This window comes from Saccopteryx leptura, chromosome 2 (assembly GCF_036850995.1).
Source record: "Saccopteryx leptura isolate mSacLep1 chromosome 2, mSacLep1_pri_phased_curated, whole genome shotgun sequence".
Lineage (NCBI taxonomy): Eukaryota > Metazoa > Chordata > Mammalia > Chiroptera > Emballonuridae > Saccopteryx > Saccopteryx leptura.
In genome coordinates, this window is record NC_089504.1 from 213,680,737 (window position 1) to 213,704,551 (window position 23,815).

The 23,815-nt window shown below is 45.3% G+C and overlaps 1 pseudogene; it reads left to right on the top strand.

The window, feature by feature from the left end:
- The first annotated feature begins 284 nt into the window (after positions 1–284).
- On the top strand, positions 285–381 carry LOC136395982 (U6 spliceosomal RNA; annotated as a pseudogene).
- Positions 382–23,815: the final 23,434 nt, after the last annotated feature.

Below are 23,815 nucleotides of genomic sequence, written 5' to 3' on the forward strand. Positions count from 1 at the left end.
GTCTCCTTTCCTCACCGCCCAACATACCGCCATTTTTAAGTCTGTTCCACTTCCGGATCACACTTATGCACACAGTGGTATCAAATGGTGAAATGAATGGGTATGCTGGACCTGTTAGAAGCACCATGATGCTGTGGTAATGTTGTGTATGATTCATTGTCTCTCACACTCTGCAAAAGCGGTCACTATTGCCAATGTGCTGCAGCTGCGGTGAGACCTGAAATCCAGGAAAGCTAATTTTTTAAAAAACTGTGATAAATTTAGGGGTTAAAGAATCTAAGGGAGTGCTCATTCAGCAGCACATATACTGAAACTGAAATAAGATTAACCTGAGCCCTGCACAAAGATGTGGCACAGATTCCTGAAGTGTTCCATATTATTGAGAAAAAGAATCTAAGGGGATGTATTAGCTTGCTAGGGCCACTATAACAGAGACCACAGATTGTATAGTGTAGACAGGGGGAAATTATTTTTTCACAGCTCTGGAGGCTGAAAGTTCAAGGTCAAGACATCAACAGGGTTCATTTCTCCTGAGGGTTTTCTCCTTGGCTTGTAGATGCCTGCCTTCTCACTGTGTCTTCACATGGTCTTTCTTCTGTACCTGTCTATGCCCTAATTTCTTTTTTTGTGTATGACAGAGAGTGGGACAGATAGGGACAGACATGCAGGAAGGGAGAGAGATGAGAAGCATCCATTCTTCACTGTGGCACCTTAGTTGTTCATTGATTGCTTTCTCATATGTGCCTTGACCAGGCAGCTCCAGCAGAACCAGTGACCCCTTGCTCAAGCCAGCGACCTTGGGCTTAAGCCAGTGACCTTGGGCTTCAAGCCAGCAACCATGGGGTCATGCCTATGATTTCACGCTCAAGCCAGCAACCCTGCACTCAAGCTGGTAAACTCACACTCAAAACAGATGATCCCGCATTCAAGCCACCTCGGAGTTTTGAACCTGGGTCCTCTGTGTCCCAATCTGACACTCTATCCACTGCTCCACCACTTGGTCAGGCCCTAATTTCTTTTAAAAGGACACTAATCATTAGATGGTGACCCACCCCCAATGAATGCTTTTAATCTTAATTTTACCTTTTAAAAAACCCAATTTTCAAACAGTTACATTCTGAGGTTTTCGGAATTAAGACCTTAATGTATGAATTGTGGGGGTTGGGGAGGGGGAATTAAGAAATTAAATAAAGTACTTACTTCTAATGTTTGGACCTGAAATGAATGGAATACAGTAAGGCATTAGGATGCCAAGAAAGAAAAGAAGGGAGGGAAGGAAGGAGGGAGAGAGGGAGGGAGAGGAGGGAGGGAGGGAGGGAGGGAGGGAGGGAGGGAGGGAGGGAGGGAGGGAGGGAGGGAGGGAGGGAGGGAGGGAAAAAGGAAGGGAAAAGAAGCAAGGAAAAAAGTTGATGAATGACTGGAATCTAAATTAGTCCAAACAAGATTTTGGTTAATTAAGGAATTCACTCTAGCCATGCCTAACAAGGAAAAGGAAGAAGTATAAAACAAGAAAAGATGGTGAAAGCTGGATGACCCCTGCAGATAAAGCCAGCCAGCTTCATGCCCTGCAACATCCAATAGTGTCTTGCAGCTGCAATGACACCATGGCTACCAGATGTTCTATTGCTCTGAGGCTATCAAAGAAACCATGCACTAGGAAAAGGCCAGAAAAAAGCTGCCCCAAAAGTGTTCTTTTAAATTTACACTGGAGATTTAATCCAAATTGAGTGAAAAAGAAAAATCTGAATTTGCCAGTAATGGTTCATTACCATTGTCTGCATGTCTACTGAAGGGTAGAACCCTGAGGTTTTTTTCATAACCTGACATAGTCAGCTAGGGAGGCATAAAAGACAGCTCACCTGGTGATGTTTCCACTAAAGCAACCGCCTGCTATTTTGCTGGATGCTCCTGGGCCATGCCAGTAAAGAACTGTTGCATTTACTCCCCAATCTATCATTTCTTCTTTTTTATATATTTTTTTTCTTTTTTTTACAGAGACAGAGAAAGTCAGAGAGAGATAGAGATAGGGACAGACAGACAGGAACAGAGAGAGATGAGAAGCATCAATCATCAGTTTTTCATTGCAACACCTTAGTTGTTCATTGATTGCTTTCTCATATGTGCCTTGACCGTGGGCCTTCAGCAGACCGAGTAACTCCTTGTTCGAGCCAGCAACCTTGGGTTTGAGCAAGCTGGTGAGCTATGCTCAAACCAGATGAGCCCACGCTCAAACTGGCAACCTCAGGGTTTCAAACCTGGGTCCTCCGCATCCCAGTTTGACGCTCTATCCACTGCGCCACCGCCTGGTCAGGCTCATTTCTTCTTAATAAACAGAACAGCCTCCATTTTTTATGATCCCTGCTATGCAGTGCTAGGTATATACATTCTCTTATTTGATAATCACCTTTGCAAACTTTTCAACCATGTAAATGCATTGAACAGAGAGCTATTTTATATAAATGGTTCTAAAATATGTAAATCATATAAACCATATTTTGTAACCATTTTGTTTTATGACTTTAGGGGAAAATGCATAGGCTACAAAGCCAAGAGTAAATTATGAACTGAACAGTTTTGTGTTGTTTCTGTTTTGCAATGTGGAAGAGTTGATATATTCTGGCCATAAGGATATTATACATCAACTCACAGACAATACAACTTTCAGACACCTATTTTCCTAAGACAATAACTGAAGTAGACCTAAAGCAATCACTACTAACAACAAATGAGTTATTCATTTATGAGGAAATGCAAATATAAGATAACGCTGGTTTTAAGCATAACTCCAATTATTACTGCAATTGTGAGCTTACATGCTTAAACATTTGGTGTGAGTTTTTTGTGGGGCAATACTGTCATCTGGTGGTTTATACAAAGTACTTCGCACTAGTTGAAGAGAGTGACTCTCCCAGTCTTTGAAAATGTTTCAGGTCTCCTTTTATTGGTTTCATTACCCACCTGATCAGCCATAGATATGGAGAATCTGATTGTACTCACAGACATTATAGAACCTACATGTTATACAAAACTTATGGATGAAGTTGCTCCTGGCACTCACTTAGACCCAGACAAGAGGGGACCTTGCTCTGTGCCCAACCACCTCCTATTTAGAGGGTTCAGCTCTGACTTTCCCTGCCTGTGGCCCTCCCCACAGATCAAGGAGTCCTGAGGCCTGCCCAAGCCCTTTTTCTTCCTGCTCCTCACCCTCTCTCTCACCTCCACCACTGATTCCATCCAGTTCCTTGCGTCCTATTAATGCACTAATGCTCTCATTTTGCCTGAGGTTTTAATGAATAATAGCTGGCTTCGCTTCCCAGATATCATCTGCATTAGAGCGGCTTCCCGAAATACTATTGACACACCCCTTCCCAGAAACAGTTATAATGAAAGGGAGTTTTAAAATATAAAAATAGACCCTCTGGGAAAACTTTTCTCACCCCTTCAAATCCCATATCACGTTTACAAGAACCCTGGAGCATTTTCCAGAGTTTAGGCCTCTGCTGCCACCTTCAGGACACTTGTCATAACATCATGCTGCTGCTTACTTCATCAAAAACATTAAAAAACATTACAAGTTTCAGTTGTACAAGATGAGTGAGTTGTAGAGATCTGCTGTACATCATGCCTATAGTTAGCAATACTGTATTGTGCACTTGAAATTTTGTTAAGAGGGTAGACCCATGTTGAATCTCCTTACAATAAATAAGTAAAAACTATTTAAAATAGGAAGAGTGGAAGGAAGGGAGAGAGGGAGGGGGAGGGAGGAAGACTATCAGAAGGAGAAGTCAGTCTGAATCTTGTAATACAAACAGTTGTGAAAGGAGTGCTTGTCATTTTATATATGGTATTTCACAAATTTTGTGACATGTTTTATTTACTACTTTATCAAGTAATAGAATAATAAAAATAGCTAACACTGTATTTAATGTAGATATATATGTCCTAAAAGCATTTAAATGTCATATTTTATATATATATATATATATATATATATATATATATATATATATATATATATATATATAACAAAGCCAAATGGATATAAATAATATGTGCACACTCTGCCTCAAAATAGCTGGCACTTACATGGTATTTGCTGTCTGGCAGGCAAAGATTGTGTACTTCATCACTGTTGCCATGTTTACACATTTAATTATCTCATTTCCTCCATGGAGTGGATCCTATTATTAGCCCTCTCTATTTACAGAAGAGAATACTGACATTTTGAGGAGTTAACTTGTCTGCAGTTTCCCAGCTAGTGCGTGACTGAGCTTGTATTTCATGCCTTGTATCTGCCTTCAGAATACTAATAGAGGAAAGAGAGAGTAAAAAGAAGGGTATGAGAGAGAAGAGAGAGACAGGAGATATAGATAAAGGAGAGGGAAAAAGAAAGTGGGAAGAGAGAAAGAGATAATAGAGAAGAGAGAGATGAGATAAGTAGAGAAACAGGAGGAAAAAAAGAAATGTTTAAAAGAGAAAGAGGAGAGAGAGGAGAGACAGAAGAAAAAGAGAAGAGAAATGAAAAGTAAGAGAGAAAAAAGAGAGTGTATACAAAGAGAGAGGAGAGGTGATTGAGAGGAGAGAGAGAAGAATGAAGGGAAAGAGAGAAGAGAGTGAAAAGAGAAAGTAGAGGGGAATGACAAGGGAAAATGGAGAATGAATAAAAGAGAGAAAAAGAGATATAAGAGAAAGGAAATAGGAAAGAAAGTAAAAAGTAAAGAGGAGAAAAAAGAAGAGAAAAAGAGAAAGGAGAAAGAGAAAAGAAAGATAAAAGGAGAGACAAAAGAATCAAGGAGAGGCCCTGGCCAGTTGGCTCAGTGGAAGAGCGCCGGCCTGGCGTGCAGAAGTCCTGGTTCGATTCCCGGCCAGGACACACAGGGGAAGCGCCCATCTGCTTCTCCACCCCTCCCCCTCTCCTTCCTCTCTGTCTCTCTCTTCCCCTCCGGCAGCCAAGGCTCCATTGGAGCAAAGATGGCCCGGGTGCTGGGGATGGCTCCTTGGCCTCTGCCCCAGGCGCTAGAGTGGCTCTGGTCACAACAGAGCGACGCCCCGGAGGGGCAGAGCATCGCCCCCTGGTGGGCAGAGCGTCGCCCCCTGGTGGGCGTGCTGGGTGGATCCCAGTTGGGCGCATGCGGGATTCTGTCTGACTGTCTCTCCCCGTTTCTAGCTTCAGAAAAATACAAAAAAAAAAAAAAAGAATCAAGGAGAGAGAAGAGACAAGAAAGAGAGGAGGAAGGGAAGTGAAGATAAAAAGGGAGTGAGGAAAGAAAAGAGATACTAGAGAGAAAGGAAAAAGAAGAGAAAAGAGTGTGAAAGGAGAGAGAAGAGACAGGAAGAGGAGAAGAAAGAAAGGAGATAGAGAAGAGAGAGGAGAAAGAAGGGTCAGAGATATGAAGGTGCAGAGAGAAGAAAAAGAAAGTAGAGAGAAGAAATAGAGAAGAGGAAAAAAAATGGATAGTAAAAGAAAAAAGATGAGAGAAAAAAGAGGAGAGATGGAGAAGAAAGGGAAGATAGACATGAGAGAAAAAGGAAAGACAGAAGACAGAGTAGAGAGGAAGAGGGCAAAAAGAGAAGAGAGAGAAAGAGAAAGTGATGAAAGGAGAAAGATGGAGAGATAAAGACATAAGAGAGAAGAAAAATATGAAAGAGAAGAGAGTAAAGAAAGGAGAAAAGAAAGTAAAGAAAGCATGGAGAGAAGAAAGGAGAGAGGATAGAGAAAGAAAGAGATGAGATAGAGAAGCAAAAGGGAGGGAGAGGGGAAAGAATAGAGAGGGTAAATTTAGAGCAGAGAGAAGAGAAGAAAATAGAGAGGAGAGAAAAGGAGAGAGATGAGAGGGGAAAGAGGATAAGAGAGAGGCGACAGGGAAGAGAGAGGGGAGAAAGAAAAGAAAGAGAAATGGGGACAAAGAGACTTTGCTTGGGGTGATAGGCACATGATGCAGTGTGTACTTGATGTTTTATTAAATTCCACATATAAACCTGTACCCCAATAAATTCAATTAAAAAAATAAATATTTTTAAAATAAAAATACAGCAGAAATACTATAATTAGTATGGGGGGAAAAGAGTGGTACATGTTGCAAAAATAGATACAGTAAATAGAATAATAAGGGCTTGACCAGGCGGGGGTGTAGTGGATAGAGCATTGGCCTGGGATGCAGAGGACTCAGATTTGAGGCCCCAAGGTCACTGGCTTGAGCCCTGGCTCACCTGGCTTGAGCACAGGGTTGCTGGCTTGAGCGTGGGAGCATGGGATCATAGACATGATCCCATGGTCACTGGCTTGAGTTCAAAGGTCACTGGCTTGAAGCTCCAGGTTGCTGGCTTGAGCAAGGGGTCACTTGCTCTGCTGTAGCCCCCACCCCAGTCAAGGCACGTATGAGAAAGCAATGAAGAATTGATGCTTCTCATCTCTCTCCTTTCCTGCCTGTCTGTCCCTATCTGTCCTTCTCTCTCGCTAAAAATAAAAAAAAGAATAATGAAAAAAACATTAACAGGTAAGAAAAATGAGTATATACTTGAAAAAATACCACTGTGAAGTATTTAAATTATGCCTTAAAAAACAAGTACATAAAAGCTGAAGAGAACATGCAGCCAGGAAAAAAAAAGCAGACTACAAACAGAGTGGTAAGACGAGCTCTTAAAGTGGGAGGGGCCAAGAAGAAATGATACAGGAGAAAGAGTAAAGAATAGATTATGTAATCAATACATAATATATAAGTAAAATAATAAATTAATTAAAAATACGTTACTTAAATGTTGAGATAGATAGATAGATAGGTGTTTTTTTGTATTTTTCTGAAGTAAGAAGTGGGGAGGCAGACAGACTCCTGCATGCACCCAATCAGGATCCACCCAGCACTCCCACCAAGGGGCAATGCTTTGCCCATTTGGGGTGTTGCTCTGTTGCAACCTGCGCCATTCTAGTGCCTGAAGCAGAGGCCATGGAGCCATCCTCAGCTCCTAGGCCAACTTTGCTCCAATGGAGCCTTGGCTGCAGGAGGGGAAGAGAGAGACAGAGAGGAAGGAGAGGGTGGAGAAGCAAATTGGCACTTCTCCTGTGTGTCCTGGCCTGGAATTGAACCTGGTACTTCCACATGCCTGGCTGATGCTCTACCACTAAGCTAGCCAGCCAGGGCAAGAGATATTTTTAGATCAATAAAAATTAAAGAAGAAAAATGAAAACTCTAAGAAAATTTAAAAAGAGAGAAGAAAAAATTAACAAATGGGGAATTAACCAGTAAAATAGAAAGATTTTTAAAAAGAGAAATTCTAAACGTTATTATTTTTTTTAAATCTAATTGTACATTAAAAACAATAATACAAAAAGAAATCTGAAGTAGAGGGGGGACACCTAAGAAATGTAAGAATGAGTTTGCATATGGAATGAGGAGAATGAAAGGAGGAGCTGAAATTCTGAAAAAGACTGCCTCCTTTGCTACCCCAAGACGACAGACAGAGCAACATCCTTATGGAAGCCGGCTAATGTGGCCCTGGTGCAGATGGGCAACACTCAGCTGTGCTGCAAAACAACCCAGCAGGATCAGGGTTATGAGGAGGGTATGAGTGCACCCTCACTGGGCACTGACCTCTCTGTAATCCAAAATGGAAGTGGCCTCGTGTACAGTGGCTCGGCCTGGAGCCTAAACTGCTCTCCCCGATGGAATGCGTCCCCTGTTAAGTTATTGAGGTCATCAATTATCAGTATACAATCACTCTCTGAGGTAATGAATAGTTTCTGAGTTGAACTAAACACTAAATTATCTCATAGAGTTCCAGAACAATGAAGGGAAGCTAAGCAGAAGTTTAATTCTTTCAGCTGATGGGGACAATATTCAGTGTTATACTGGTCACAGTGCCACATCCCTGAGGCTTGGGGGCAGTGACAGCTCAGGGCAGTGACAGCTCAGAGCTGAATTCCAAGTTTTGGATTTTTTTGTATAAAACAAACACGTTGCTTTGTCTGGTTCAATGACCAAATCCTAATTTTTATTTGAATTCTCAATACTTATTGAATGATATAACTTAAATAACTTTAAATACATGAAAAATTAATATTTTTTAAATCTAAGCCTTTTATATTCAAATAATTATAGATCCACAGGAAAACATAAAGGTAATACAGAGAAATCCCCTTAACCCTCCATCCAGTTTTGCCCAATGGTTACACCTTTCATAATTATAGTACAACATAAAACAAGGTGATATGATGAAATGTGTACATCTGGTCTTTGTTGTCTTATCACGTGTGTAGACTCATGTAGTCACCTCCACCAAGATACGAAACTATTCCATTCTCATAAAGAATTCCCTCAAGCTACCTCTTTATACTCACACCCACCCCACTGTCACAAATCTTTTTTCCATCACCATAATTCTGTTATTTCGAGAATGTTATATAACTATAATCACGTAATTATACAGCATATAATCTTTTGGGGATCAGCTTTTATCACTGAGCATTAGTCTCTGGATCCATTCCATTGTAGCATGCATCAACAGCTTGATCATTTTTATTGTTGAGTGAGATTCCTACTACGGATGTAGCACAGTTGGCTTAACATTTACCTACTGAGAGACATTATAGTTGTTTCGGTTTTGTCTGTTAGAAATAACAGTTTTGTCTATTGCAAAAACAACTTTGTATAGGTTTTTGAGGAAACATAAATTTTTATCTCTCTGAGTTAAATGCCCAGGAGTACAATTGAAAGGTTATATAATAAGTATATACTCCATTTTTTAAGGTATTGCAAAACTGTTTTCCAGAATGACTATACCATTTCACATTTCTACCAGCAGTGATGAGACATCCAGTTTCTCTACATCCTCTCCAATGTTTAGTATTGTCATTACCTTTTTAAATTGTGGTAAATAACACATAACATAAAATTTACCATCTTACTTATAAATACATAGTTCAGTGGTGTTATGTATATTCACACTGTTGTGCAATAGGGCTCCAAAACTTTTTCATCTTGCAAATCTGCAATTCTATATTCATTAAACAACAATCTTTTTCCACTTTTCCCCAAACACTAGTAACCACCATTCTAAAATTTGTTGCTATGAATTTGTCTACTTTAGACACTTCACATGTGGAATCATACAGTATTGATCTTTTTGTAACTGGTTTATTTCACTTGGCTTAATATCCATGCTGTAGCATGTGACAGGATTTCCTGCATTTTAAGGTTATTCCATTGTATGTATATATCACCTTTTTTTTATCCAGACATTTATCCATGAGCACTTGAATTTCTCTTACTTCTTGGCTATTGTGCAAAGTGCTAATATGAACAGGGGTGTGCAAATATATCTTCAAGACCAGCTTTCCATTCTTTTGGATTATACCTAGAAGTGAAGTTACTGAATTATATGGTAGTTCTATCTTTAATTTTTGAGGAATGGTCATACTGTCTTCCACAGTGGTTTTACAATTTTACAATCCCACCAACAGCTCCAATTTCTCCATGTTCTCAGCAACACTTGTTATTTTCTGATTTTTTTTTAATTTTTACTTATTGATTTTATAAAAAAAAGGACTGAGAGAGAGAAACATCATATTGTTTTTCTTTTATTTATGTATTCACTGGTTGATTCTTTATGTGCCCAGACTGGGGATTGAATCCACAACTTTAGTGTATCAAGACAATGCTCTAATCAACTAAACTACCTGGCCAGGGCTATTTTCTGATTTTTTGATAGTACCTTTCCTAATGGCCCAAGTCCTTGGGTGGACCTACAGCACTGCCCCCCACCTCAGGCAGCCACAGAGCTACTGTACTCACGGGGGATGCCCAAACATGTGGAGTGACCCTAGGATGCAAGCTCATCCATCTCCCAGCATTGCATACTGCCCAAATAATATCTATTGAATGATTAATATGAGGGCTTAGAACATTTTCCTGGACAGGTCTCTGTGGGGTAAGGGGTTCTGAGAGCTTGAGGACCACCCTCATGGCCCAGCTTCCTACAACCTCCTACAGAACCACCCATATATGTCAAAACAACAGGAACCTTTCCTTTACATTTAAGGCAGAGCATTCAACAAAGACAGGGCCCAAGAGAAAACAAAGGTCTGGAAGTGGCTCCCCAACTCAACTAACCCATCCAGAGCTTGGGGAGATTGGACCACAGACAAATAAACTCTCCCCCTCCAGATGTGGCTGTCTTTTTTCTGCTCCTCTCATTGGTCCCACACAACCTTTTGGAAGGTCCTCACCCATTCAGTTCCATCAGTCCCATGTGGGGTGCCCCAGCCCATCTCTACAGCATGAGATGATGAATGAGAGCATCTTCCTGTATTCAACTCACATCCTTCAAACCTTCCTGTTCATGCCCTCAGTGTGTCTAAAGCCCAAGCAGCCCCAAAAATGGCTTTAGAAGACAGAGAAAGGAGGCCAGCCTGGTCTTTTATTGAGGTTGGGATGAGCCAGAGTGAGAGTTCCTGCTGGAGGCTGGGCAAAAGGTGAGGCTTGAATGCTGGCACAGTCCAACATGCAAAATAGAGTCAGACTCTTTTTTTTGTTGTTGTATTTTTCTGAAGCTAGAAAAGGGGAGAGACAGTCAGACAGACTCCCGCATACGCCCGACCGGGATCCACCCGGCATGCCCACCAGGGGGCGACGCTCTGCCCACCAGGGGGCGATGCTCTGCCCTTCCGGGGCGTCACTCTGTCGCAACCAGAGCCACTCTAGCGCCTGGGGCAGAGGCCAAGGAGCCATCCCCAGCGCCCGGGGCCATCTTTGCTCCCATGGAGCCTCGGCTGCGGGAGGGGAAGAGAGAGACAGAGAGAAAGGAGAGGGGGAGGGGTGGAGAAGCAGATGGGCGCTTCCCCTGTGTGCCCTGGCCGGGAATCGAACCCGGGACCCCTGCACGCCAGGCTGACGCTCTACCACTGAGCCAACCAGCCAGGGCCTAGACTCTTTATTTTTTTCTCTCTCTCTCTTTCTTTCTTTCTTTTTTTTTTTTTTTTTTTTTTTTTTTTTTTTTTTTTTTGTGGCAGAGACAGAGAGAGAGTCAGAGAGAGGGACAGACAGGAAGGGAGAGAGATGAAAAACATCAATTCTTCATTGTGGCTCCTTAGTTGTTCATTGATTGATTTCTCATATGTGCCTTGACTGGGGGGCTACAGCAGACTGAGTGACTCCTTACTTGAGCCAGAGACTTTGGGCTCAAGCTGGTGAGCCTTGCTCAAACCAGATGATCAAACTTGCGAGCTCAGGGTCTCGAACGTGGGTCCTCCGCATCCCAGTCCGACACTCTATCCACTGCACCACCGCCTGGTGAGGCAAGTCAGACTCTTAATTGAAGTATCTTACATCACTCCTTTGTTTTAGGGACAGAAAAGGAACACCATGTGGTCAAACAGACATCAGAAAAATTGGAAGTCTTACCTGCTGCTCATATAAATGCTACTCCCTCCATTGCCCACCCTGACGAGATCATTCCCCCCCAAGATTAAACATCAATAGGTATTGGCACAGGACTAGAATTCCAGTCATTAGCTATCCAGTCCATCATCATAACACACAGAAATGTCTCCCGGGGTGAGGACACTCGGGTTGACAGGTTTCCATGTGACCTTGTTCCAGATAAAAGCAGGAAGGAGTGATCTCAGCAATACAGAGCTTCACCTTCCAGGCATCTAGTATAATCGAGCTAAGAGGCAATATCATCTCTTGCTCTGAGTCTTTTTCCAAGGTGTTAATTAATATAGGATTTCCCTTATTACCTAACTCATTTATTCATCCCTTTGTGCACAGTTACCACTTTCCTTGCTTTCTGTTCATATCAAACAGAAAATATTCAGTGTTCTGAGTGATAGAGTGGTATTCACCCTCCCACCTTTAGAAGAGATACTAGGCTCACCCCAGTGCTAATATAGATTTCAGGCATGATACAAGTCCAGCAAGTGCCCTCCTCAGTCCATTTCTGTTCACAGAGGGTGAGGTCCCACAGGTGAAGAATTTATCTGCCCAACATGTGCCTTGACCATGGGGCTACAGCAGACCGAATAACCCCTTGCTCAAGCCAGCGACCCTGGGTCCAAGCTGGTGAGCTTTTTGCTCTTACCTGATGAGCCCGCGCTAAAGCTGGTGACCTCGGGGTCTCAAACCTCGGTCCTCCGCATCCCAGTCTGATGCTCCATCCACTGCACCACCGCCTGGTCAGGCCCACAGGTGAAGAATTTAGTAGGCTGTCCTTACCACCAGGCAAGAGAGCCCCAATTTTGTCAGATGGGTTGAAGGCATATCCTGCCCCATCGGGTTCTTAGGAGTTGTGACATAAGTTTAAGAACACAGTTACAGTTTCTTACTCGGGAGTCATCCCTGTTGACAACCCTTACAGTTGTAGCCCTGGTCTTGTGACCACTGTATCAAGTAGAGGGGAAATTTTTGAGAGGGGTGGCAAAGGTTTCAGTATTTTTTCATTCTCACGTCACCTGGTTCCTCCGAGCCATCATGTCCTGATTTCTGGAAATACACTTTGATAATCCCCTCCTTAACTTTGTCATGGAGCAAAAAATTTGGCTTTGGCAATCCAAGAAGGTACATGATTGCCAGATTGTAAGTGGCCCCAGCCCCCTGGCCATGGGCACTGAGTACGTCTTTTAAATCTCAAGGCACCTTTCCAGCTGATGGCTGTCTGCTCTAAGATCAACAGGACTGAAACCAAACGTGTTCATTTTGCGTCCTCTCGTTGATGGCCTCAATAAACAGTCCACACACTCCAACAATGCTGGCTCCTCCCCCAAGCGTACTAGATACCAAGACATGATGCCCTTGCTAAGTAATGAACATTGTGCAGCTTTACATAAATCAGAGTTTTAGAAAAATTGAAGGCTCAAGGACACACATTAATCCAATCATAAAATAAAGCATGTATTCTGGTTCATTTAGGAAGCCTACACAGCTAATTACTATTATACCCTTAGTTATGTATCTAATTATTACTGTTTTCCTTGTTACAAAGGAAATAAAGGGGCTCAATATGATAATAACATTATCCTGGTTATCTTTTTTTAAAGCTATGCAGAGAAACAACTCTGGGTGACACAACAGACAGGGATATTATGAAATATCACTTGAACTTGATTGGTTCTAATCAAGAAAACGCCACTGAATCAGGAAGCAGGATTTTTTAAAAACTTTTTGAAGAACAATTCTTAAGTACTAGTGATCACTTTGCCAACACCCCTCAGATTAGAGATAAAAAGACGGAGGCCATAGGAAGGGGTAGACTTGATGGGTATGTAAAGAGTACTGCCCCCTGGACTTGTACTTACTGTCTTTTCTCCTTTGCCGACTGTGAAATGTCTTTCCAGATTTGAGAGCATTAACCCTTCCATTCACCTAGGAAGAGAGGCAAGAAGGAGGAGCAAGAGCAAGGAGAACCTGGGAAGAGTGAGTACCAGTCTCTGTAGAATCACCCTTACTTTCTTCCCTTGTTTGGAGTTTCCCCGCCAGGGCCCTGGAGGGTCTGCACTGACACTCCTGGTCCTGTAGGGGAGTGAAGCCCCTTTCCTGCCAACCTTCCTCAGCCTCCTCCCCAAATTCCTCCCACTGCGTTAGGAATTTAGGAACATGGTTTTGGAAAACGTGGGTCCTTCTTGTTTTGAAGTCTGCAACAGCCTGACTCTGAGGCATGCTCAACACTCAGGTTGACCTAATAGTTTCCATGCCACCATCCTCTGTCCTCCGCTAATTCACTTCGCAAAACTTAAAGTAAGAATCCGATACTGGTATTAAATACTTAGATGCCTGTTGTACTTTCTGAAGAATCTACAGTCACTAATGTCTTACTATATTTTCAGTACCCTGAGAATTTTCCACTTTATGAACAGTAGTACGTTAACGAAAATAAAAGCACTTCTTGTGCCACAGTCCTGTGCCAAAGTGCGCAGTTTTATATGCTAAGTTGAAGGCCCGGGGACGACCTAAACATGAGCCAACCTCGGAAACAAGGAAGTTCCACCGTGGTGTTACCATCTCGCCTGTCACCTCGGGTGTGAAAAGAGCTGGAGGCCTTTCCTTTATTTATATAACGACTCGCTTCCAAAAGCATCTTGAGCGTCTCACGCACATTACACACATCCCGCAGAATTAAGTGCAAATGAAGGGCTTCTGGGCACAGATATGGGCGCCCGCAGAGGCCTCCCTTTGTGGAGCACATGCGTGTCTGCTTCCTTAGTGGGTCACGGCCCGCGCTGCGGACCATCTGGAAGAGGCCCCCCGAAACTGCGCGTCTGTAAGGCGGGCGTGTCCTGTCCGCGCCGGGGCGGCACCCACGGTCCAAGCTGCTCTGGGTCCCTGCATTCTCGCCTCTCCCGACACCCCGACACCTCCTTTCCCAGAGAGCGCGGCTCCCGGACACCGATGCTGCGTGAAAAGAGAGTCGATTTGGGGTTTGGCTTTTCATTGAGCGAAAGACACCCAAGAAAAGGGGCCTCGCGCGTGAGGACAAGGACTCCCTCGACTCTTCCGTGGGCGTCCGTCTTGTACTGACGCGCACCTTTCCAAATCACCCTGGCGAGTATCGCGCACACCGATGGACAAGAAAACCTGTATTTGTCGGGACACTGAGCCCCCCAGGAGAAAAACGTTCCATCTTGCGCCGCCGCTTGCCACCACCGGGAACGAGAGACTCCCGATCTCGACACAGAAGGGGGACGGCGCGCAGGAACCTCAGCGGAGGCGACCCAGGACCATTAACCCGCACAAGGACCTAGAATCCACGAGTAGCCTCCCCGGCGCCAGGAGGCGATCCCCGGGTGGCGCCCCTTTGTACCTTGAGGAAGAGAAAGAGGCCGGCACGCAGAAGGTACTTAGGACGGAGGGACCGGCGGTGCCTGTTGAAGCAGGATGGGATGAGATGTGGGCGAAGTCCCGGGGCCCGCCCAGGGTGTGTTAGGGGTCGGCTGTCTGCGTTCTCCTGCGGCCCCTGACCCTGCCTCTCTCTGCGGCCGCAGCTCTTCCTCGAGGCTGGAGTTGGGGACGGCTCACCCTAAAGTCGTTGCCAGAGTTGCCAACGCCGAATTTGTTGGCCGGGGAAAGATGTATTTTATTTTAAAGATACCCTCCTCAGGCCTCTGAAACCTCTGCTGAGAGTTTTTCCCTTGACAGTCAGTTCAAAGCCTTCTTCAGACCTGGGGTCGGGCTGACAATGAGCGCTTTCTGGGAGGGGCGCATCGGAGGCTCCAGGGTGTGTGGCCTGCGCCCTCGGGGCCGGCGCAGGGATCAGGCTGGAGGGGCGCGGCACGTTTGTCCGCAGGGGTAGGGTCCCTGAGTTAAGCAGGGCATTTGGGAGGAAGAGGTCTTGCGTGTGTGGGCGATTCCCACTCCATTTACAGATGGGATGCCGAGGTCCCGCGGGTTGAGGACCACCTGCGGATGTGCGCCCCCTAAGTGTCTCTGATCGTGGACAGGTACTCCGCGGTTGCTAAGGTCGGACCCGAGAGACGTCTGTGGGTAGCGGGGATGGTCCCTCGGGGTGGGCTGACGTTCCTGAGGACAAGAAATCGGAAATCCTGTGGAGAGGACACTTCCTGGGCAGAGTTCTTGGTCTAGAAAACTGGGGTCTTCGCGTGGTCCGGAGCGGTTGCGGAGGGGCTGGGGGGAACCACTGCAGGAAACCGTGAGACAAGGGCTGCGGACACCCCCTTACACGCATTCTGGACAGCCCCATCGGTCTTTATAACGCTTCCCCAGGGATGTCGTGACTGGGAGCCTAGCGCACAACCTGGAAGCTCAAAATGCCCAAGAACTGGAAGGTAAGTTTGTCTGCCAAATTTCCGAAAGCTCTCAAAATATGAATGCTAATTCCATCCGGTTTTAAAATATGTACAATGCCATGAGAGAAGCAAGATATAAAAGGGCAAATACCCCATGATGGCACTTACACGAAATGCCCAGAACAAACAAATCCAGAGCCTGAAAGTAGATGGGTAGTTCGCATGGTCTGGGAGGAACGACCACTGATGGGTAAGGGGTCACCTTTAGGGGGGGTGAAAACGTTCTGGAACTAGATAGTGGTGATGGTTACACTACATGGTGAGTGCACTTAATGCCACTGATTGGTACACTTAAAAATGTTTAAGATACTAAAGTTTATGTTCTGTGCTTTGCCACAAATTATACAATAATGCTTCTCAGTAGGGGCATAGGTACCCCAGAACCCAGCTCACCGGAAATTTTTCTAGGGCAGTGGAATCAGTAATCACTGGTTAACTAAAAAAATATGTTTAGAATGGGGAGTGGGGGTGGTCCCTAAAAGTGTGGCTCCCACCCATGCCCTCTTCTTTGTGGTCACCAAAAATATAAACTCTTTCAGGCCCCTACATTGATGCTCTGAGTGTGGTTGAACACGTCTGTGCAAAGGCAAGTCCTGGGGTTTTGTACAGCTAACTTCCTTATAGTAATTCACTGCTTCAAGAGAGAGAACTGCTCTATTTGGTTCTAGTCCCATACCCCCCCCCACACACACACACACACCCAACACCCCTTCCCAGGGTGGGCGCTGAGCCTCCTAAACTGCACAGTTACTGTGGAGGCATATTTGTTACACTCCTCCATTTTCTCTGCTGGAAGTGTCCCTGTTTTCTGCTCAAGGTTGAAAAAGTGTTACATGGTTCTTTTTTCTAAGCTTCCAGTTTTCTTGTTAAATAGACCTGTTTCTTTTGTACTTGAGCATTTGAGTGGGATTCAAGCAACTTTGTTTTCCATGACTTGTGAGAGACTTGTTCTTGGAACAAATGTCTTCATCAAACCCTCAGAATTTGTACAAATACCAACAGAAGCGGGGGTTTGCTCCTGAGGTGTTTGCAGCCTGAGGTCTCCTTCCACAGAAGGGAAGTGCGGAAACTGATGACAGGAGAGTGAGGGTCTGACCTGGGATCCCCCACAGAGAGACCAGGGGTTGAAGTGTGCCCCCCAGACTTGGCTTCCTGTTCTCACAGGGGAGGACACTGAATGACAACAGCTCTCTCTGTTTTCACTTCTCACTTGTTTTAGAAATTTCTTTGAGCAAAGCTTTCCAGCTGGGCAGGTTTCTTTAGTCACACAGAGAACAAGCTGCTGCTAGTGTGAGTTGCTGGACAGTTTGTCTTAACACAAGCCAGTGCTCAGCCTTACAATTCTTGATTCTCTATGCAAATGATAATTGTGTCAGCTTTCGGCACCAGGAACTTAGTGAAGGGGAAGGATCTATGCCATTAAAGCAGGGCTGGCACTGCGGTGGACACTGTGACAACCTGACAGACTTCCCTCTCTCTCCCCTGGGGTCAGATCTCCACTGGGTTTGGCCAGCAGAGTGGCCAGCTCAGGAGATGGACCAGGAAGGTCACACCTGTCAGGGGAACACTGGTTCCTTATTGCCACTGAGGGTAGACATGTGATCTCCTCTGGCCCATGAGATCCAACTGCAAGTCTGCTGGGAATTTTGGGAAAACATCTGCTCTCCTGATTGGAGGGGACTGGTGTGCAGATGCAATGCCAGCTGCAGCCCCATGGTGGCCATGGGGGGGGGGGGGGGAGGATCAGAGTCAACATGCTAAGGACAGCGCATAGATAGAAACTTCACTCACTACCCTCATTTGACAGATTCTTTCTGAGCACTGACTCTGCCAGACTCTGTTCTAGACATGGACAAGTGAGGTATTATAGGACTAAGGCATAAGATAGTTCTCTTTAACATGTGTGGGTCAACTAAAGCAATAGTTTGTGGCTTGTCTTTTAACTCTTTTCATAGTATATCAAATGAACAGAAGTTCTTAATTTAAATCAAGCAGAATATAGCTTGACTTGTGGTGGCACAGTGGATAAAGCATCTACCTGGAATGCTGAGGTTGCTGGTTCAAGACCCCAGGCTTGCCCAATCAAGGCACATACAGGAAGCAACTATTACCAGTTGATGCTTCCCACTCCTCCCCCCTTCTCTCTCTAAAATCAATAAATAAAATCTTTTTTAAAAATCTGAATGTATCAGTCTGTTCCTTTATAGTTAGAACTTTTTTGTCTTGCTCAAAATTTCTTTCTCTACTCTGAAGTCATAAAGAGTCACATGTCAATGAAAAGAACCTGAATCTCTGGAAATTTTAAAAGAATTTTATTTGGGCTTATCTGACTATAGCCTGAGAGCAGAGCTTCAAGAAACCTTGCAACAGTGCTCCAACCTCAGGAATGTGAGGGGCACTCATGTAGACAGAAGAGTAAGGGAAAAGTACACCTGGTGCCTCAGAAGTTTGTTAGAACACATACTACATTTCAATGATTAACACTCTGATATCAAGAGGAAGGAGGTATAGGAAAGATGAAGTTGGGTCTGGAAATAATTAAACTGCCTTGAGCCTGACCTGTGGTGGCGCAGTGGATAAACATAGACCTGGAATGCTGCAGTCACCGGTTCAAAAACCCGGGCATGCCAGTTCAGGGTGTATACAACTATGAGTTGATGCTTCCTGCTCCTCCTCCTCCCTCTTTCTCTCTCTCTCTCCCCGCTCTTTAAAATCAACAAATAGAATCTTTTTAAAAAATTGCCTTAAAATTCTCTTGAGATGCATTTTTATCTGGATGTAGAAAGAACACACCCTGTTTTCTGTTATCAATGACATTTAGTTTGGAAACCTTGTAGGTTGGTGACTATCTCCCATAGTGTGCCTTAGGACATTCATTGTTGTTCCTATTACTACTTTAGAGAGAAAAGCTTAAGGGTCCTTTCCTTTTCTCACTCCTATCTACTGGAAGTTTCCTAGTTTGGCTGTTCACATTTCAAGCCCACAGTTCACCTTGAGTTATTTTTTAGTATGGGGTGTGTGAGCCCTACTTAAAGTTGTTTCCAATGTGAAAAACCGGTTGTGCCAACACAGTCCAGTCTTCCCTGCATTTACCAGTCCCACTCCAGCTTGCATCAGGCTCCCCTCAATGCATGGGTGTGCTCCTGTCCCCGCTCAGCTCCTGGTCAGACCCACGGGGGGCAGAGCTGGTACTCCTCCGCCAGCTCCAGACCACATTAGTGGCTCTAGCTTTGCAGTAAATCTTGACATTCTCCATGTCAGGTAAGCCAAATTTCTTCAGGAATGGTTGACTTTTTTGTGGCCTCTGTTCATCCATATCAACTTCAGAACCATCTTGTTGAAGTTCAACCAAAAACACAATAAACAGAAACAAATGTGAAGCCTCTGGTTCATAATAGATTCAAATCTGCAAAGCTCTTCACAGAAAATGAACGTCTTTGCCCTGTTGACATGGCTGTTAATGAGTCTTGTCACCTTCCATGTAGTCAAGGCCATTTAAATTTCTTTGAATTTTTTTTTAATTTTTTGTATTTTGCTTAAGTTGGAAACGGGGAGGCAGTCAGACAGACTCCCACATGTGCCCAACCGGGATCCACCCGGCACGCCCACCAGGGGGCGATGCTCTGCCCATCTGGGGCCTCGCTCTGCCGCAATCAGAGCCATTCTAGCGCCTGAGGCAGAGGCCACAGAGCCATCCCCAGTGCCCGGGCAAACTTTGCTCCAATGGAGCCCTGGCTGCGGGAGGGGAAGAGAGAGACAGAGAGGAAGGAGAGGGGGAGGGGTGGAGAAGCAGATGGGTGCTTCTCCTATGTGCCCTGGCCGGGAATCGAACCCGGGACTCCTGCACGCCAGGCCGACGCTCTACCACTGAGCAAACTGGCCAGGACCAACTTTCTTTGAATTTTATAAATTTCTCTCTACAGGTCTTGCATATCTTATTGATATACATACTTACTCTTAAACATTTTTTTTATTTTTATGGTATTTTAAAGGGCATATATTTTGAATTTATTTTTCCAAATGATTGTTGCTGGCATGTAAGAATGCATTTGGTTTGTGAATATTGATTTTTTTTATTCAGCAATTTTATTAAACTCTTATTAATTTTCATACTATATCTATGTATTAGTTTGCTAGGGCTGCTATAGCAAAGTTCCACCAATCAGAGGGCTTGAACAACAGTTTATTTACTCAGTTCTGGGGGATCAAGTCTGTTAACTTATGGTAGTTGGCACCATTCAACACCAACAGGAATCCCTGTTGACCTCCACCTCTCATCTCTAGACTGTTTCACTTAAAAGAACCTCCAAGAGCTGCTCCTTTAAGGAAAAGTTCCATGGCTTCAAGAGGGGGTTTCAGTGTGGAGACTTTGTACCCATGTGAGGTTCTCTACTAGCCCCTCATCCCTCTGGTGATGGGCAAAGCCTCGCGGTCCGACCAGATGGTGGGATTGCTCAGCTTGTCCTCAGCCCCTTTGTGTCCATACCTTCCATCTGCCCTGTTCAGATTTATACTGTAATGAGCCTGGGCCCAACTTGGCTGTTTGGTAGGGAGGGAGTTCCTGTCCTTAGTGCCAAGTATGGGCACTTAATATGAAAGACTCAGTCCCTCAGGCCTGAAAACTCACCCTGGGCCTTCTCTCATCCCGTCCATCTCACGTTGTGGTTCAGGGCCCTGTAGGTGGGGGAGGCGTGGTGCCATATGTCTCCCACGCTTGCCTGTCTGTCCATGCTCAGAGAATTCACTGTAAGCAAAGTGACCAACATGAAGGCAAAACCCGAGAGGCTGGGCCCTGCCTGGGGCAGCAACAGGCCTTGCGCTGCCAGGGCCACATCTGCTGGAGATGGGCTGGAGTGGAGGCCAGCCACTGGGACCCTGCAGATGATTCCTCTTCACAGCTGTGCAGGGAGATCACAGTGGCTGGTGTTTCCTGCTGTCTGGGTTTCATCTGAGTTCACATGTCTGCACACGCATTAGCAAACTCCCGTTGTGCAAAAGGCAGCGAGCACCGTTGACAGCTGAGTTCCAGAGAAAGAGGCCCCCGGGCACCTCCAGGCACGTGTCTATGTGTGTGTGTGGAGAGCATATTTTGTAAAGAACCAGCCAATTGCATCTTGGATGAGGTGTTCCTGTCACAATATTGAGACTGCTGGTGGCCTTTGGAGTCAGAGGCTCACGGCTGTCAGCTTGAGCATGTGAAGAACTCAATGGACAGAAACCACACAATGGGGACCATGGACCAAAAGTCACCTTAACCCAACAATGACCAGGACCAGTGGGCATCCCCCAGTGCCAGCCAGTGCCAGCCCCTGCCCCACTTGAGCCCCCAGGACAGGGGCCTGCTTCTCCCACCTGGGTTGCTGTCTGAGACATTCATTGCTGGTTTGATTTCTGAGATGCCTATGAAAAAGAGAATTTCGAAAATGTACTATAAACACTGTCCTTTGCAGATCATTGACTGAAGATTTGCTGCCAGGGGTTCGCTGGCTGAGCAGAACCCAAGGGCGGGGGCACGAAAGCTATCATAGCAGTTGAGAAGATCAAAATAGAGGGACAGCTGTGAAGAATGAAAAACAAACAAGTGTAAGAGGCATGGGAGCAGTACATCATTTTCTTTTTTCCTTTTTTTTTTTTTTTTGGATTTTTCTGAAGTAAGAAGTGGGGAGGCAGAGAGACAGACTCCCACATGCGCCCGACCGGGATCCACCCAGCAAGCCCACTAGGGGCGGTGCTCTGCCCATCTGGGGCGTTGCTCTGTTGCAGCCGGAACCCTTCTAGCACCTGAAGCAGAGGCCATGTAGCCATCCTCAGCAACTGGGCCAACTTTGCTCCAATGGAGCCTTGGTTGCAGGAGAGGAAGAGAGAGACAGAGAGGAAGGAGAGGGGGAGGGGTGGAGAAGCAGATGGGCGCTTCTCCTGTGTGCCCTGCCTAGGAATCAAACCCAGGACTTCCACACGCTGGGCCAATGCTCTACCACTGAGCCAACCGGCCAGGGCACATAGTTTTCTAACAAACATGCAATTGGAACTAATACAGAAAAGAAATCAGGCAGAAACAACATGTAAGCAATAATCAAGAATTCTCCAACACTGATGACCTGCCGCCTCACAACAGGTCCAGTAGGTCAGGCTGGTTCTCATCAGAGGCTGGAGCTGCCCTTCCAGTGTCAGGGTACCAGGATGACCCTGCCCAGTGTCTCAGGGGGCCTTTGCAGAGCTGCTTGGGAGTGCCAAGCTGAAGGGCCCAGTGGACTTGGAGGCAGAGCAGCAAATCCAAGGATTCTTGTCCAGCCTTAGACACTAATGGTCCTGGATGGGCTTGGAGCCATCACCCATTTATTCTTTTTTTTTTTTTAATCTTTTTTTTTTGTATTTTTCTGAAGCTGGAAACGGGGAGAGACAGTCAGACAGACTTCCGCATGCGCCCGACCGGGATCCACCTGGCACACCCACCAGGGGCGACACTCTGCCCACCAGGGGGCGATGCTCTGCCCCTCAGGGGCATTGCCCTGCCGCGACCAGAGCCACTCTAGCACCTGGGGCAGAGGCCAAGGAGCCATCCCCAGCGCCCGGGCCATCCTTGCTCCAATGGAGCCTTGGCTGCGGGAGGGGAAGAGAGAGACAGAGAGGAAGGAGGGGGGGATGGAGAAGCAAATGGGCGCTTCTCCTGTGTGCCCTGGCCAGGAATCGAACCCGGGTCCCCCGCACGCCAGGCCGACGCTCCACCGCTGAGCCAACCAGCCAGGGCCACCCATTTATTCTTTCTGTGGTCTCCCTCTGGAATGGGAATATCTATCCCACCTGGTCCCATCATTGTGTTTTACAAGCACCCAGCTTGTCTTGTTCCACAGGCTCATAGTAGGAGGATTGCCTCAGGGTGAAACATGCCTGAGTCTCACATATACCTGGTTTGGATATTTAGATGGACTGAGTTGAGCTGGAGTGAGTTAAGATGTTTGGGACTGTTAGGATGTATTTTGCGTGTGAAGAGAACATGAATGTGGGGGGTAGGAAGCCAAATGCTAAGGATTCAACTGTGTCCCTTCAAATTCATGTGTTGAGGCCTGTCTTAGTCTTTTCAGGCTTCTCTAACAGAATACCATAGACTGAGAGGCTTATAAATGACAGAAATTTATATGTCACAGTTTAGAAGCTGAAAGGCATCAGATCACCCCAGATTCAGAGTCTGGTAAGGGGTTACTTCCTGATTCAGATAGCATCTTCTCACTGTGTCCTCACATGTTGGGAGGGAGGGAGCTCTCTGGGTCTCTTTTATAAGGGCACTAATCCTATCATGGGGTTCCATCTGTATAGCCTTAACACTTCCCAAAGGTCCTGCCTCCTAAAACCATCACATTGGGGGCCAGAATTCAACATATAAATTTTTGGGGTGACACAGACATTCAGTATATAGCAAAGCCTTAACCACCAATCTTTATTATATTCGGCTTAAGTGTCTGTTTGTTGCCGATAGCTTATTGGTTGCTTGCGTAACTATACTAGCCAATGGGGTGAAGTTGCCACGGCTGAATGCAAATTGAGCGGGTCAGGGGGAAGGTGAACATTTGTTTGCATTGGCAAGCATCTGCTTTTGAAATAATTTAAGGCTGAATGCAAATTGAGCGTGTCAGGGGGAAGGTGAACATTTGTTTGCATTGGCAATCATCTGTTTTACATAAAAACTACGTCTTAATGTAATTTCTTTTAAGAATGCCTCCTAGAAAATACAGCACTGAAGTGGAGAGAAAAGAAGCTAAAGCTGCACAAAAACAGCTTTCTCAACAAAAAGAAACCACTGAGCAGAGAAAGACAAGGCTTGCTTCAGTCGCAGAGCAAATGCGTCTTTCTCGGCAAAATGAGACTGATGAGCATAGAGAAACAAGGCTTGCCTCAGATGCAAGACAAAAAAGCCTGTCTCGACAAAATGAGTCCCTTGAACAAAGGCAGGAGAGAAATGCAAAAAAACGACAGAGTAATGCTGACCGAAACGCAGAAAGGATTAAAACAGTTTCAAACGGAGAA